We start from the raw sequence: 17,408 nt of genomic DNA on the forward strand, positions 1-17,408 counted from the left end.
CTATTCACTGAAAAGCTCATTCTGTGTACATTTTTGGCATATGTTTGCTCCTACCGGGTCAGCTGAGCAGCGAATTTCTATTTAACCACCTGCTTTCATGAGAGACCTCAGGGCTGCATGTTTGAGCCCAGTACTGATCCTGAAAAGCGTTTCCAACCCCACTTACAAGTAAAACTAGCTCAAATGTGCCTGGCTTCTCTTCACTGAAAAGCTCATTCTGTGTACATTTTTGGCATATGTTTGCTCCTACCGGGTCAGCTGAGCAGCGAATTTCTATTTAACCACCTGCTTTCATGAGAGACCTCAGGGCTGCATGTTTTGAGCCCAGTACTGAGCCCGAAAAGCGTTTCCAACCCCACTTACAAGTAAAACTAGCTAAAATGTGCCTGGCTGCTATTCACTGAAAAGCTCATTCTGTGTACATTTTTGGCATACGTTTGCTCCTACCGGGTCAGCTGAGCAGCGAATTTCTATTTAACCACCTGCTTTCATGAGAGACCTCAGGGCTGCATGTTTTGAGCCCAGTACTGAGCCTGAAAAGCATTTCCAACCCCACTTACAAGTAAAACTAGCTAAAATGTGCCTTGCTTCTCCACTGAAAAGCTCATTCTGAGTACATTTTTAGCATACGTTTGCTCCTGCCGGGTCAGCTGAGCAGCGAATTTCTATTTAACCACCTGCTATCATGAGAGACCTCAGGGCTGCATGTTTTGAGCCCAGTACTGATCCTGAAAAGCGTTTCCAACCCCACTTACAAGTAAAACTAGCTAAAATGTGCCTGGCTGCTATTCACTGAAAAGCTCATTCTGTGTACATTTTTGGCATACGTTTGCTCCTACCGGGTCAGCTGAGCAGCAAATTTCTATTTAACCACCTGCTTTCATGAGAGACCTCAGGGCTGCATGTTTTGAGCCCAGTACTGAGACTGAAAAGCGTTTCCAACCCCACTTACAAGTAAAACTAGCTAAAATGTGCCTGGCTTCTCTCCACTGAAAAGCTCATTCTGAGTACATTTTTAGCATATGTTTGCTCCTGCCGGGTGAGCTGAGCAGCGAATTTCTATTTAACCACCTGCTATCATGAGAGACCTCAGGGCTGCATGTTTTGAGCCCAGTACTGATCCTGAAAAGCGTTTCCAACCCCACTTACAAGTAAAACTAGCTAAAATGTGCCTGGCTGCTCTTCACTGAAAAGCTCATTCTGAGTACATTTTTGGCATACGTTTGCTCCTGCCGGGTCAGCTGAGCAGCGAACTTCTATTTAGCCACCTGCTATCATGAGAGACCTCAGGGCTGCATGTTTTGAGCCCAGTACTGATCCTGAAAAGCATTTCCAACCCCACTTACAAGTAAAATTAGCTAAAATGTGCCTGGCTGCTATTCACTGAAAAGCTCATTCTGAGTACATTTTTGGCATACGTTTGCTCCTACCGGGTCAGCTGAGCAGCGAATTTCTATTTAACCACCTGCTTTCATGAGAGACATCAGGGCTGCATGTTTTGAGCCCAGTACTGAACCTGAAAAGCATTTCCAACCCCACTTACAAGTAAAACTAGCTAAAATGTGCCTGGCTTCTCTTCACTGAAAAGCTCATTCTGAGTACATTGTTAGCATACGTTTGCTCCTGCCGGGTCAGCTGAGCAGCGAATTTCTATTTAACCACCTGCTATCATGAGAGACCTCAGGGCTGCATGTTTTGAGCCCAGTACTGATCCGGAAAAGCGTTTCCAACCCCACTTACAAGTAAAATTAGCTAAAATGTGCCTGGCTGCTATTCACTGAAAAGCTGATTCTGTGTACATTTTTGGCATACGTTTGCTCCTGCCGGGTCAGCTGAGCAGCAAATTTCTATTTAACCACCTGCTATCATGAGAGACCTCAGGGCTGCATGTTTTGAGCCCAGTACTGAGCCCGAAAAGCGTTTCCAACCCCACTTACAAGTAAAACTAGCTAAAATGTGCCTGGCTGCTATTCACTGAAAACTCATTCTGTGTACATTTTTGGCATATGTTTGCTCCTGCCGGGTCAGCTGAGCAGCGAATTTCTATTTAACCACCTGCTTTCATGAGACACCTCAGGGCTGCATGTTTTGAGCCAAGTACTGAGCCTGAAAAGCATTTCCAACTACACTTACAAGTAAAACTAGCTAAAATGTGCCTGGCTTCTCTTCACTGAAAAGCTCATTCTGAGTACATTTTTAGCATACGTTTGCTCCTGCCGGGTCAGCTGAGCAGCGAATTTCTATTTAACCACCTGCTATCATAAGAGACCTCAGGGCTGCATGTTTTGAGCCCAGTACTGATCCTGAAAAGCGTTTCCAACCCCACTTACAAGTAAAACTAGCTAAAATGTGCCTGGCTGCTATTCACTGAAAAGCTCATTCTGTGTACATTTTTGGCACACGTTTGCTCCTTACCGGGTCAGCTGAGCAGCGAATTTCTATTTAACCACCTGCTTCATGAGAGACCTCAGGGCTGCATGTTTTGAGCCCAGTACAGAGCCTGAAAAGCGTTTCCAACCCCACTTACAAGTAAAACTAGCTAAAATGTGCCTGGCTTCTCTTCACTGAAAAGCTCATTCTGAGTACATTTTTAGCATACGTTTGCTCCTGCCGGGTCAGCTGAGCAGCAAATTTCTATTTAACCACCTGCTATCATGAGAGACCTCAGGGCTGCATGTTTTGAGCCCAGTACTGAGCCTGAAAAGCATTTCCAACCCCACTTACAAGTAAAACTAGCTAAAATGTGCCTGGCTGCTATTCACTGAAAAGCTCATTCTGTGTACATTTTTGGCATACGTTTGCTCCTGCTGGGTCAGCTGAGCAGCGAATTTCTATTTAACCACCTGCTATCATGAGAGACCACAGGGCTTCATGTTTTGAGCCCAGTACTGATCCTGAAAAGCGTTTCCAACCCCACTTACAAGTAAAACTAGCTAAAATGTGCCTGGCTGCTATTCACTGAAAAGCTCATTCTGTGTACATTTTTGGCATACGTTTGCTCCTACCGGGTCAGCTGAGCAGTGAATTTCTATTTAACCACCTGCTTTCATGAGAGACCTCAGGGCTGCATGTTTTGAGCCAAGTACTGAGCCTGAAAAGCATTTCCAACCCCACTTACAAGTAAAACTAGCTAAAATGTGCCTGGCTTCTCTTCACTGAAAAGCTCATTCTGAGTACATTTTTAGCATACGTTTGCTCCTGCCGGGTCAGCTGAGCAGCGAATTTCTATTTAACCACCTGCTATCATGAGAGACCTCAAGGCTGCATGTTTTGAGCCCAGTACTGATCCTGAAAAGCGTTTCCAACCCCACTTACAAGTAAAATTAGCTAAAATGTGCCTGGCTGCTATTCACTGAAAAGCTCATTCTGTGTACATTTTTGGCATACGTTTGCTCCTGCCGGGTCAGCTGAGCAGCGAATTTTTATTTAACCACCTGCTATCATGAGATACCTCAGGGCTGCATGTTTTGAGCCCAGTACTGAGCCTGAAAAGCGTTTCCAACCCCACTTACAAGTAAAACTAGCTAAAATGTGCCTGGCTTCTCTTCACTGAAAAGCTCATTCTGAGTACATTTTTAGCATACGTTTGCTCCTGCCGGGTCAGCTGAGCAGCAAATTTCTATTTAACCACCTGCTTTCATGAGAGACCTCAGGGCTGCATGTTTTGAGCCCCGTACTGAGCCTGAAAAGCATTTCCAACCCCACTTAACAAGTAAAACTAGCTAAAATGTGCCTGGCTTCTCTTCACTGAAAAGCTCCTTCTGAGTACATTTTTGGCATATGTTTGCTCCTGCCGGGTCAGCTGAGCAGCAAATTTCTATTTAACCACCTGCTATCATGAGAGACCTCAGGGCTGCATGTTTTGAGCCCAGTACTGAGCCTGAAAAGCGTTTCCAACCCCACTTACAAGTAAAACTAGCTAAAATGTGCCTGGCTGCTATTCACTGAAAAGCTCATTCTGTGTACATTTTTGGCATACGTTTGCTCCTGCCGGGTCAGCTGAGCAGCGAATTTCTATTTAACCACCTGCTTTCATGAGACACCTCAGGGCTGCATGTTTTGAGCCCAGTTCTGAGCCTGAAAAGCGTTTCCAACCCCACTTACAAGTAAAACTAGCTAAAATGTGCCTGGCTTCTCTTCACTGAAAAGCTCATTCTGTGTACATTTTTGGCATACGTTTGCTCCTACCGGGTCAGCTGAGCAGTGAATTTCTATTTAACCACCTGCTTTCATGAGAGACCTCAGGGCTGCCTGTTTTGAGCCAAGTACTGAGCCTGAAAAGCATTTCCAACTACACTTACAAGTAAAACTAGCTAAAATGTGCCTGGCTTCTCTTCACTGAAAAGCTCATTCTGAGTACATTTTTAGCATACGTTTGCTCCTGCCGGGTCAGCTGAGCAGCGAATTTCTATTTAACCACCTGCTTTCATGAGAGACCTCAGGGCTGCATGTTTTGAGCCCAGTACTGAGCCTGAAAAGCATTTCCAACCCCACTTAACAAGTAAAACTAGCTAAAATGTGCCTGGCTTCTCTTCACTGAAAAGCTCATTCTGGGTACATTATTGGCATACGTTTGCTCCTGCCGGGTCAGCTGAGTAGCAAATTTCTATTTAACCACCTGCTATCATGAGAGACCTCAGGGCTGCATGTTTTGAGCCCAGTACTGAGCCTGAAAAGCGTTTCCAACCCCACTTACAAGTAAAACTAGCTAAAATGTGCCTGGCTGCTATTCACTGAAAAGCTCATTCTGTGTACATTTTTGGCATACGTTTGCTCCTGCCGGGTCAGCTGAGCAGCGAATTTCTATTTAACCACCTGCTTTCATGAGAGACCTCAGGGCTGCATTTTTTGAGCCCAGTACTGAGCCTGAAAAGCGTTTCCAACCCCACTTACAAGTAAAACTAGCTAAAATGTGCCTGGCTGCTATTCACTGAAAAGCTCATTCTGTGTACATTTTTGGCATACGTTTGCTCCTGCCGGGTCAGCTGAGCAGCGAATTTCTATTTAACGACCTGCTTTCATGAGAGACCTCAAGGCTGCATGTTTTGAGCCCATTACTGAGCCTGAAAAGCGTTTCCAACCCCACTTACAAGTAAAACTAGCTAAAATGTGCCTGGCTGCTATTCACTGAAAAGCTCATTCTGTGTACATTTTTGGCATACGTTTGCTCCTGCCGGGTCAGCTGAGCAGCGAATTTCTATTTAACCACCTGCTTTCATGAGAGACCTCAGGGCTGCATGTTTTGAGCCCAGTACTGATCCTGAAAAGCATTTCCAACCCCACTTACAAGTAAAACTAGCTAAAATGTGCCTGGCTGCTATTCACTGAAAAGCTCATTCTGAGTACATTTTTAGCATACGTTTGCTCCTGCCGGGTCAGCTGAGCAGCGAATTTCTATTTAACCACCTGCTTTCATGAGAGACCTCAGGGCTGCATGTTTTGAGCTCAGTACTGAGCCTGAAAAGCATTTCCAACCCCACTTACAAGTAAAACTAGCTAAAATGTGCCTGGCTTCTCTTCACTGAAAAGCTCATTCTGAGTACATTTTTAGCATACGTTTGCTCCTGCCGGGTCAGCTGAGCAGCGAATTTCTATTTAACCACGTGCTATCATGAGAGACCTCATGGCTGCATGTTTTGAGCCCAGTACTGAGCCTGAAAAGCGTTTCCAACCCCACTTACAAGTAAAACTAGCTAAAATGTGCCTGGCTGCTATTCACTGAAAAGCTCATTCTGTGTACATTTTTGGCATACGTTTGCTCCTGCCGGGTCAGCTGAGTAGCAAATTTCTATTTAACCACCTGCTTTCATGAGAGACCTCAGGGCTGCATGTTTTGAGCCCAGTACAGAGCCTGAAAAGCGTTTCCAACCCCACTTACAAGTAAAACTAGCTAAAATGTGCCTGGCTGCTGTTCACTGAAAAGCTCATTCTGTGTACATTTTTGGCATACGTTTGCTCCTACCGGGTCAGCTGAGCAGTGAACTTCTATTTAACCACCTGCTTTCATGAGAGACCTCAGGGCTGCATGTTTTGAGCCAAGTACTGAGCCTGAAAAGCATTTCCAACCCCACTTACAAGTAAAACTAGCTAAAATGTGCCTGGATTCTATTCACTGAAAAGCTCATTCTGAGTACATTTTTAGCATACGTTTGCTCCTGCCGGGTCAGCTGAGCAGCGAATTTCTATATAACCACCTGCTATCATAAGAGACCTCAGGGCTGCATGTTTTGAGCCCAGTACTGATCCTGAAAAGCGTTTTCAACCCCACTTACAAGTAAAACTAGCTAAAATGTGCCTGGCTGCTATTCACTGAAAAGCTCATTCTGTGTACATTTTTGGCATACGTTTGCTCCTACCGGGTCAGCTGAGCAGCGAATTTCTATTTAACCACCTGCTTTCAGGAGAGACCTCAGGGCTGCATGTTTTGAGCCCAGTACAGAGCCTGAAAAGCGTTTCCAACCCCACTTAAAAGTAAAACTAGCTAAAATGTGCCTGGCTTCTCTTCACTGAAAAGCTCATTCTGAGAACATTTTTAGCATACGTTTGCTCCTGCCGGGTCAGCTGAGCAGCGAATTTCTATTTAACCACCTGCTATCATGAGAAACCTCAGGGCTGCATGTTTTGAGCCCAGTACTGAGCCTGAAAAGCATTTCCAACCCCACTTACAAGTAAAACTAGCTAAAATGTGCCTGGCTTCTCTTCACTGAAAAGCTCATTCTGAGTACATTTTTAGCATACGTTTGCTCCTGCCGGGTCCGCTGAGCAGCGAATTTCTATTTAACCACCTGCTATCATGAGAGACCTCAGGGCTGCATGTTTTAAGCCCAGTACTGATCCTGAAAAGCGTTTCCAACCCCACTTACAAGTAAAACTAGCTAAAATGTGCCTGGCTGCTATTCACTGAAAAGCTCATTCTGTGTACATTTTTGGCATACGTTTGCTCCTGCCGGGTCAGCTGAGCAGCGAATTTCTATTTAACCACCTGCTTTCATGAGAGACCTCAGGGCTGCATGTTTTGAGCCCAGTACTGATCCTGAAAAGCGTTTCCAACCCCACTTACAAGTAAAACTAGCTAAAATGTGCCTGGCTGCTATTCACTGAAAAGCTCATTCTGTGTACATTTTTGGCACACGTTTGCTCCTTACCGGGTCAGCTGAGCAGCGAATTTCTATTTAACCACCTGCTTTCATGAGAGACCTCAGGGCTGCATGTTTTGAGCCCAGTACAGAGCCTGAAAAGCGTTTCCAACCCCACTTACAAGTAAAACTAGCTAAAATGTGCCTGGCTTCTCTTCACTGAAAAGCTCATTCTGAGTACATTTTTAGCATACGTTTGCTCCTGCCGGGTCAGCTGAGCAGCAAATTTCTATTTAACCACCTGCTATCATGAGAGACCTCAGGGCTGCATGTTTTGAGCCCAGTACTGAGCCTGAAAAGCATTTCCAACCCCACTTACAAGTAAAACTAGCTAAAATGTGCCTGGCTGCTATTCACTGAAAAGCTCATTCTGTGTACATTTTTGGCATACGTTTGCTCCTGCTGGGTCAGCTGAGCAGCGAATTTCTATTTAACCACCTGCTATCATGAGAGACCACAGGGCTTCATGTTTTGAGCCCAGTACTGATCCTGAAAAGCGTTTCCAACCCCACTTACAAGTAAAACTAGCTAAAATGTGCCTGGCTGCTATTCACTGAAAAGCTCATTCTGTGTACATTTTTGGCATACGTTTGCTCCTACCGGGTCAGCTGAGCAGTGAATTTCTATTTAACCACCTGCTTTCATGAGAGACCTCAGGGCTGCATGTTTTGAGCCAAGTACTGAGCCTGAAAAGCATTTCCAACCCCACTTACAAGTAAAACTAGCTAAAATGTGCCTGGCTTCTCTTCACTGAAAAGCTCATTCTGAGTACATTTTTAGCATACGTTTGCTCCTGCCGGGTCAGCTGAGCAGCGAATTTCTATTTAACCACCTGCTATCATGAGAGACCTCAAGGCTGCATGTTTTGAGCCCAGTACTGATCCTGAAAAGCGTTTCCAACCCCACTTACAAGTAAAATTAGCTAAAATGTGCCTGGCTGCTATTCACTGAAAAGCTCATTCTGTGTACATTTTTGGCATACGTTTGCTCCTGCCGGGTCAGCTGAGCAGCGAATTTTTATTTAACCACCTGCTATCATGAGATACCTCAGGGCTGCATGTTTTGAGCCCAGTACTGAGCCTGAAAAGCGTTTCCAACCCCACTTACAAGTAAAACTAGCTAAAATGTGCCTGGCTTCTCTTCACTGAAAAGCTCATTCTGAGTACATTTTTAGCATACGTTTGCTCCTGCCGGGTCAGCTGAGCAGCAAATTTCTATTTAACCACCTGCTTTCATGAGAGACCTCAGGGCTGCATGTTTTGAGCCCCGTACTGAGCCTGAAAAGCATTTCCAACCCCACTTAACAAGTAAAACTAGCTAAAATGTGCCTGGCTTCTCTTCACTGAAAAGCTCCTTCTGAGTACATTTTTGGCATATGTTTGCTCCTGCCGGGTCAGCTGAGCAGCAAATTTCTATTTAACCACCTGCTATCATGAGAGACCTCAGGGCTGCATGTTTTGAGCCCAGTACTGAGCCTGAAAAGCGTTTCCAACCCCACTTACAAGTAAAACTAGCTAAAATGTGCCTGGCTGCTATTCACTGAAAAGCTCATTCTGTGTACATTTTTGGCATACGTTTGCTCCTGCCGGGTCAGCTGAGCAGCGAATTTCTATTTAACCACCTGCTTTCATGAGACACCTCAGGGCTGCATGTTTTGAGCCCAGTTCTGAGCCTGAAAAGCGTTTCCAACCCCACTTACAAGTAAAACTAGCTAAAATGTGCCTGGCTTCTCTTCACTGAAAAGCTCATTCTGTGTACATTTTTGGCATACGTTTGCTCCTACCGGGTCAGCTGAGCAGTGAATTTCTATTTAACCACCTGCTTTCATGAGAGACCTCAGGGCTGCCTGTTTTGAGCCAAGTACTGAGCCTGAAAAGCATTTCCAACTACACTTACAAGTAAAACTAGCTAAAATGTGCCTGGCTTCTCTTCACTGAAAAGCTCATTCTGAGTACATTTTTAGCATACGTTTGCTCCTGCCGGGTCAGCTGAGCAGCGAATTTCTATTTAACCACCTGCTTTCATGAGAGACCTCAGGGCTGCATGTTTTGAGCCCAGTACTGAGCCTGAAAAGCATTTCCAACCCCACTTAACAAGTAAAACTAGCTAAAATGTGCCTGGCTTCTCTTCACTGAAAAGCTCATTCTGGGTACATTATTGGCATACGTTTGCTCCTGCCGGGTCAGCTGAGTAGCAAATTTCTATTTAACCACCTGCTATCATGAGAGACCTCAGGGCTGCATGTTTTGAGCCCAGTACTGAGCCTGAAAAGCGTTTCCAACCCCACTTACAAGTAAAACTAGCTAAAATGTGCCTGGCTGCTATTCACTGAAAAGCTCATTCTGTGTACATTTTTGGCATACGTTTGCTCCTGCCGGGTCAGCTGAGCAGCGAATTTCTATTTAACCACCTGCTTTCATGAGAGACCTCAGGGCTGCATTTTTTGAGCCCAGTACTGAGCCTGAAAAGCGTTTCCAACCCCACTTACAAGTAAAACTAGCTAAAATGTGCCTGGCTGCTATTCACTGAAAAGCTCATTCTGTGTACATTTTTGGCATACGTTTGCTCCTGCCGGGTCAGCTGAGCAGCGAATTTCTATTTAACGACCTGCTTTCATGAGAGACCTCAAGGCTGCATGTTTTGAGCCCATTACTGAGCCTGAAAAGCGTTTCCAACCCCACTTACAAGTAAAACTAGCTAAAATGTGCCTGGCTGCTATTCACTGAAAAGCTCATTCTGTGTACATTTTTGGCATACGTTTGCTCCTGCCGGGTCAGCTGAGCAGCGAATTTCTATTTAACCACCTGCTTTCATGAGAGACCTCAGGGCTGCATGTTTTGAGCCCAGTACTGATCCTGAAAAGCATTTCCAACCCCACTTACAAGTAAAACTAGCTAAAATGTGCCTGGCTGCTATTCACTGAAAAGCTCATTCTGAGTACATTTTTAGCATACGTTTGCTCCTGCCGGGTCAGCTGAGCAGCGAATTTCTATTTAACCACCTGCTTTCATGAGAGACCTCAGGGCTGCATGTTTTGAGCTCAGTACTGAGCCTGAAAAGCATTTCCAACCCCACTTACAAGTAAAACTAGCTAAAATGTGCCTGGCTTCTCTTCACTGAAAAGCTCATTCTGAGTACATTTTTAGCATACGTTTGCTCCTGCCGGGTCAGCTGAGCAGCGAATTTCTATTTAACCACGTGCTATCATGAGAGACCTCATGGCTGCATGTTTTGAGCCCAGTACTGAGCCTGAAAAGCGTTTCCAACCCCACTTACAAGTAAAACTAGCTAAAATGTGCCTGGCTGCTATTCACTGAAAAGCTCATTCTGTGTACATTTTTGGCATACGTTTGCTCCTGCCGGGTCAGCTGAGTAGCAAATTTCTATTTAACCACCTGCTTTCATGAGAGACCTCAGGGCTGCATGTTTTGAGCCCAGTACAGAGCCTGAAAAGCGTTTCCAACCCCACTTACAAGTAAAACTAGCTAAAATGTGCCTGGCTGCTGTTCACTGAAAAGCTCATTCTGTGTACATTTTTGGCATACGTTTGCTCCTACCGGGTCAGCTGAGCAGTGAACTTCTATTTAACCACCTGCTTTCATGAGAGACCTCAGGGCTGCATGTTTTGAGCCAAGTACTGAGCCTGAAAAGCATTTCCAACCCCACTTACAAGTAAAACTAGCTAAAATGTGCCTGGATTCTATTCACTGAAAAGCTCATTCTGAGTACATTTTTAGCATACGTTTGCTCCTGCCGGGTCAGCTGAGCAGCGAATTTCTATATAACCACCTGCTATCATAAGAGACCTCAGGGCTGCATGTTTTGAGCCCAGTACTGATCCTGAAAAGCGTTTTCAACCCCACTTACAAGTAAAACTAGCTAAAATGTGCCTGGCTGCTATTCACTGAAAAGCTCATTCTGTGTACATTTTTGGCATACGTTTGCTCCTACCGGGTCAGCTGAGCAGCGAATTTCTATTTAACCACCTGCTTTCAGGAGAGACCTCAGGGCTGCATGTTTTGAGCCCAGTACAGAGCCTGAAAAGCGTTTCCAACCCCACTTAAAAGTAAAACTAGCTAAAATGTGCCTGGCTTCTCTTCACTGAAAAGCTCATTCTGAGAACATTTTTAGCATACGTTTGCTCCTGCCGGGTCAGCTGAGCAGCGAATTTCTATTTAACCACCTGCTATCATGAGAAACCTCAGGGCTGCATGTTTTGAGCCCAGTACTGAGCCTGAAAAGCATTTCCAACCCCACTTACAAGTAAAACTAGCTAAAATGTGCCTGGCTTCTCTTCACTGAAAAGCTCATTCTGAGTACATTTTTAGCATACGTTTGCTCCTGCCGGGTCCGCTGAGCAGCGAATTTCTATTTAACCACCTGCTATCATGAGAGACCTCAGGGCTGCATGTTTTAAGCCCAGTACTGATCCTGAAAAGCGTTTCCAACCCCACTTACAAGTAAAACTAGCTAAAATGTGCCTGGCTGCTATTCACTGAAAAGCTCATTCTGTGTACATTTTTGGCATACGTTTGCTCCTGCCGGGTCAGCTGAGCAGCGAATTTCTATTTAACCACCTGCTTTCATGAGAGACCTCAGGGCTGCATGTTTTGAGCCCAGTACTGAGCCTGAAAAGCGTTTCCAACCCCACTTACAAGTAAAACTAGCTAAAATGTGCCTGGCTGCTATTCACTGAAAAGCTCATTCTGTGTACATTTTTGGCATACGTTTGCTCCTGCTGGGTCAGCTGAGCAGCGAATTTCTATTTAACCACCTGCTATCATGAGAGACCTCAGGGCTTCATGTTTTGAGCCCAGTACTGATCCTGAAAAGCGTTTCCAACCCCACTTACAAGTAAAACTAGCTAAAATGTGCCTGGCTGCTATTCACTGAAAAGCTCATTCTGTGTACATTTTTGGCATACGTTTGCTCCTGCCGGGTCAGCAGAGCAGCGAATTTCTATTTAACCACCTGCTTTCATTAGAGACCTCAGGGCTGCATGTTTTGAGCCCAGTACTGAGCCTGAAAAGCGTTTCCAACCCCACTTACAGGTAAAACTAGCTAAAATGTGCCTGGCTGCTATTCACTGAAAAGCTCATTCTGTGTGCATTTTTGGCATACGTTTGCTCCTGCCGGGTCAGCTGAGCAGCGAATTTCTATTTACCCACCTGCTTTCATGAGAGACCTCAGGGCTGCATGTTTTGAGCCCAGTACTGAGCCTGAAAAGCGTTTCCAACCCCACTTACAAGTAAAACTAGCTAAAATGTGCCTGGCTGCTATTCACTGAAAAGCTCATTCTGTGTACATTTTTGGCATACGTTTGCTCCTACCGGGTCAGCTGAGCAGCGAATTTCTATTTAACCACCTGCTTTCATGAGAGACCTCAGGGCTGCATGTTTTGAGCCCAGTACTGAGCCTGAAAAGCATTTCCAACCCCACTTACAAGTAAAACTAGCTAAAATGTGCCTGGCTTCTCCACTGAAAAGCTCATTCTGAGTACATTTTTAGCATACGTTTGCTCCTACCGGGTCAGCTGAGCAGCGAATTTCTATTTAACCACCTGCTTTCATGAGAGACCTCAGGGCTGCATGTTTTGAGCCCAGTACTGAGCCTGAAAAGCGTTTCCAACCCCACTTACAAGTAAAACTAGCTAAAATGTGCCTGGCTGCTATTCACTGAAAATCTCATTCTGTGTACATTTTTGGCATACGTTTGCTCCTGCCGGGTCAGCTGAGCAGCGAATTTCTATTTAACCACCTGCTTTCATGAGAGACCTCAGGGCTGCATGTTTTGAGCCCATTACTGAGCCTGAAAAGCATTTCCAACCCCACTTACAAGTAAAACTAGCTAAAATGTGCCTGGCTTCTCTTCACTGAAAAGCTCATTCTGTGTACATTTTTGGCATACGTTTGCTCCTACCTGGTCAGCTGAGCAGCGAATTTCTATTTAACCACCTGCTTTCATGAGAGACCTCAGGGCTGCATGTTTTGAGCCCAGTACTGAGCCTGAAAAGCATTTCCAACCCCACGTACAAGTAAAACTAGCTAAAATGTGCCTGGCTGCTATTCACTGAAAAGCTCATTCTGAGTACATTTTTAGCATACGTTTGCTCCTGCCGGGTGAGCTGAGCAGCGAATTTCTATTTAACCACCTGCTATCATGAGAGACCTCAGGGCTGCATGTTTTGAGCCCAGTACTGATCCTGAAAAGCGTTTCCAACCCCACTTACAAGTAAAACTAGCTAAAATGTGCCTGGCTGCTATTCACTGAAAAGCTCATTCTGTGTACATTTTTGGCATACGTTTGCTCCTACCGGGTCAGCTGAGCAGCAAATTTCTATTTAACCACCTGCTTTCATGAGAGACCTCAGGGCTGCATGTTTTGAGCCCAGTACTGAGCCTGAAAAGCATTTCCAACCCCACTTACAAGTAAAACTAGCTAAAATGTGCCTGGCTGCTCTTCACTGAAAAGCTCATTCTGAGTACATTTTTGGCATACGTTTGCTCCTGCCGGGTCAGCTAAGCAGCGAATTTCTATTTAGCCACCTGCTATCATGAGAGACCTCAGGGCTGCATGTTTTGAGCCCAGTACTGATCCTGAAAAGCATTTCCAACCCCACTTACAAGTAAAACTAGCTAAAATGTGCCTGGCTGCTATTCACTGAAAAGCTCATTCTGAGTACATTTTTGGCATACGTTTGCTCCTACCGGTTCAGCTGAGCAGCGAATTTCTATTTAACCACCTGCTTTCATGAGAGACCTCAGGGCTGCATGTTTTGAGCCCAGTACTGAGCCTGAAAAGCTTTTCCAACCCCACTTACAAGTAAAACTAGCTAAAATGTGCGTGGCTTCTCTTCACTGAAAAGCTCATTCTGAGTACATTTTTAGCATACGTTTGCTCCTGCTGGGTCAGCTGAGCAGTGAATGTCTATTTAACCACCTGCTATTATGAGAGACCTCAGGGCTGCATGTTTTGAGCCCAGTACTGACCCGGAAAAGCGTTTCCAACCCCACTTACAAGTAAAACTAGCTAAAATGTGCCTGGCTGCTATTCACTGAAAAGCTCATTCTGTGTACATTTTTGGCATACGTTTGCTCCTGCCGGGTCAGCTGAGCAGAGAATTTCTATTTACCCACCTGCTTTCATGAGAGACCTCAGGGCTGCATGCTTTGAGCCCAGTACTGATCCTGAAAAGCGTTTCCAACCCCACTTACAAGTAAAACTAGCTAAAATGTGCCTGGCTTCTCTTCACTGAAAAGCTCATTCTGTGTACATTTTTGGCATACGTTTGCTCCTACCGGGTCAGCTGAGCAGTGAATTTCTATTTAACCACCTGCTTTCATGAGAGACCTCAGGGCTGCATGTTTTGAGCCCAGTACTGAGCCTGAAAAGCGTTTCCAACCCCACTTACAAGTAAAACTAGCTGAAATGTGCCTGGCTGCTATTCACTGAAAAGCTCATTCTGTGTACATTTTTGGCATACGTTTGCTCCTACCGGGTCAGCTGAGCAGCGAATTTCTATTTAACCACCTGCTTTCATGAGAGACCTCAGGGCTGCATGTTTTGAGGCCAGTACTGAGCCTGAAAAGCATTTCCAACCCCACTTACAAGTAAAACTAGCTAAAATGTGCCTGGCTTCTCCACTGAAAACCTCATTCTGAGTACATTTTTAGCATACGTTAGCTCCTGCCGGGTCAGCTCAGCAGCGAATTTCTATTTAATCACCTGCTATCATGAGAGACCTCAGGGCTGCATGTTTTGAGCCCAGTACTGATCCTGAAAAGCGTTTCCAACCCCACTTACAAGTAAAAGTAGCTAAAATGTGCCTGGCTGCTATTCACTGAAAAGCTCATTCTGTGTACATTTTTGGCATACGTTTGCTCCTACCGGGTCAGCTGAGCAGCGAATTTCTATTTAACCACCTGCTTTCATGAGAGACCTCAGGGCTGCATGTTTTGAGCCCAGTACTGAGCCTGAAAAGCGTTTCCAACCCCACTTACAAGTAAAACTAGCTAAAATGTGCCTGGCTTCTCTCCACTGAAAAGCTCATTCTGAGTACATTTTTAGCATACGTTTGCTCCTGCCGGGTGAGCTGAGCAGCGAATTTCTATTTAACCACCTGCTATCATGAGAGACCTCAGGGCTGCATGTTTTGAGCCCAGTACTGATCCTGAAAAGCGTTTCCAACCCCACTTACATGTAAAACTAGCTAAAATGTGCCTGGCTGCTATTCACTGAAAAGCTCATTCTGTGTACATTTTTGGCATACGTTTGCTCCTACCGGGTCAGCTGAGCAGCAAATTTCTATTTAACCACCTGCTTTCATGAGAGACCACAGGGCTGCATGTTTTGAGCCCAGTAATGAGCCTGAAAAGCATTTCCAACCCCACTTACAAGTAAAACTAGCTAAAATGTGCCTGGCTGCTCTTCACTGAAAAGCTCATTCTGAGTACATTTTTGGCATACGTTTGCACCTGCCGGGTCAGCTGAGCAGCGAATTTCTATTTAGCCACCTGCTATCATGAGAGACCTCAGGGCTGCATGTTTTGAGCCCAGTACTGATCCTGAAAAGCATTACCAACCCCACTTACAAGTAAAACTAGCTAAAATGTGCCTGGCTATTCACTGAAAAGCTCATTCTGAGTACATTTTTGGCATACGTTTGCTCCTACCGGGTCAGCTGAGCAGCGAATTTCTATTTAACCACCTGCTTTCATGAGAGACCTCAGGGCTGCATGTTTTGAGCCCAGTACTGAGCCTGAAAAGCATTTCCAACCCCACTTACAAGTAAAACTAGCTAAAATGTGCCTGGCTGCTATTCACTGAAAAGCTCATTCTGTGTACATTTTTGGCATACGTTTGCTCCTGCCGGGTCAGCTGAGCAGCGAATTTCTATTTAACCACCTGCTTTCATGAGAGATCTCAGGGCTGCATGTTTTGAGCCCAGTACTGATCCTGAAAAGCGTTTCCAACCCCACTTACAAGTAAAACTAGCTAAAATGTGCCTGGCTGCTATTCACTGAAAAGCTCATTCTGTGTACATTTTTGGCATACGTTTGCTCCTACCGGGTCAGCTGAGCAGCGAATTTCTATTTAACCACCTGCTTTCATGAGAGACCTCAGGGCTGCATGTTTTGAGCCCAGTACTGAGCCTGAAAAGCATTTCCAACCCCACTTACAAGTAAAACTAGCTAAAATGTGCCTGGCTGCTCCACTGAAAATCTCATTCTGAGTACATTTTTAGCATACGTTTGCTCTTGCCGGGTGAGCTGAGCAGCGAATTTCTATTTAACCACCTGCTATCATGAGAGACCTCAGGGCTGCATGTTTTGAGCCCAGTACTGATCCTGAAAAGCATTTCCAACCCCACTTACAAGTAAAACTAGCTAAAATGTGCCTGGCTTCTCCACTGAAAAGCTCATTCTGAGTACATTTTTAGCATACGTTAGCTCCTGCCGGGTCAGCTCAGCAGCGAATTTCTATTTAATCACATGCTATCATGAGAGACCTCAGGGCTGCATGTTTTGAGCCCAGTACTGATCCTGAAAAGCGTTTCCAACCCCACTTACAAGTAAAACTAGCTAAAATGTGCCTGGCTGCTATTCACTGAAAAGCTCATTTTGTGTACATTTTTGGCATACGTTTGCTCCTACCGGGTCAGCTGAGCAGCGAATTTCTATTTAACCACCTGCTTTCATGAGAGACCTCAGGGCTGCATGTTTTGAGCCCAGTACTGAGCCTGAAAAGCGTTTCCAACCCCGCTTACAAGTAAAACTAGCTAAAATGTGCCTGGCTTCTCTCCACTGAAAAGCTCATTCTGAGTACATTTTTAGCATACGTTTGCTCCTACCGGGTCAGCTGAGCAGCGAATTTCTATTTAACCACCTGCTTTCATGAGAGACCTCAGGGCTGCATGTTTTGAGCCCAGTACTGAGCCTGAAAAGCGTTTCCAACCCCACTTACAAGTAAAACTAGCTAAAATGTGCCTGGCTGCTATTCACTGAAAATCTCATTCTGTGTACATTTTTGGCATACGTTTGCTCCTGCCGGGTCAGCTGAGCAGCGAATTTCTATTTAACCACCTGCTTTCATGAGAGACCTCAGGGCTGCATGTTTTGAGCCCATTACTGAGCCTGAAAAGCATTTCCAACCCCACTTACAAGTAAAACTAGCTAAAATGTGCCTGGCTTCTCTTCACTGAAAAGCTCATTCTGTGTACATTTTTGGCATACGTTTGCTCCTACCTGGTCAGCTGAGCAGCGAATTTCTATT

The sequence above is a fragment of the Lissotriton vulgaris genome, chromosome 4_1 (genome assembly GCF_964263255.1).
Source record: "Lissotriton vulgaris chromosome 4_1, aLisVul1.2, whole genome shotgun sequence".
NCBI lineage: Eukaryota > Metazoa > Chordata > Amphibia > Caudata > Salamandridae > Lissotriton > Lissotriton vulgaris.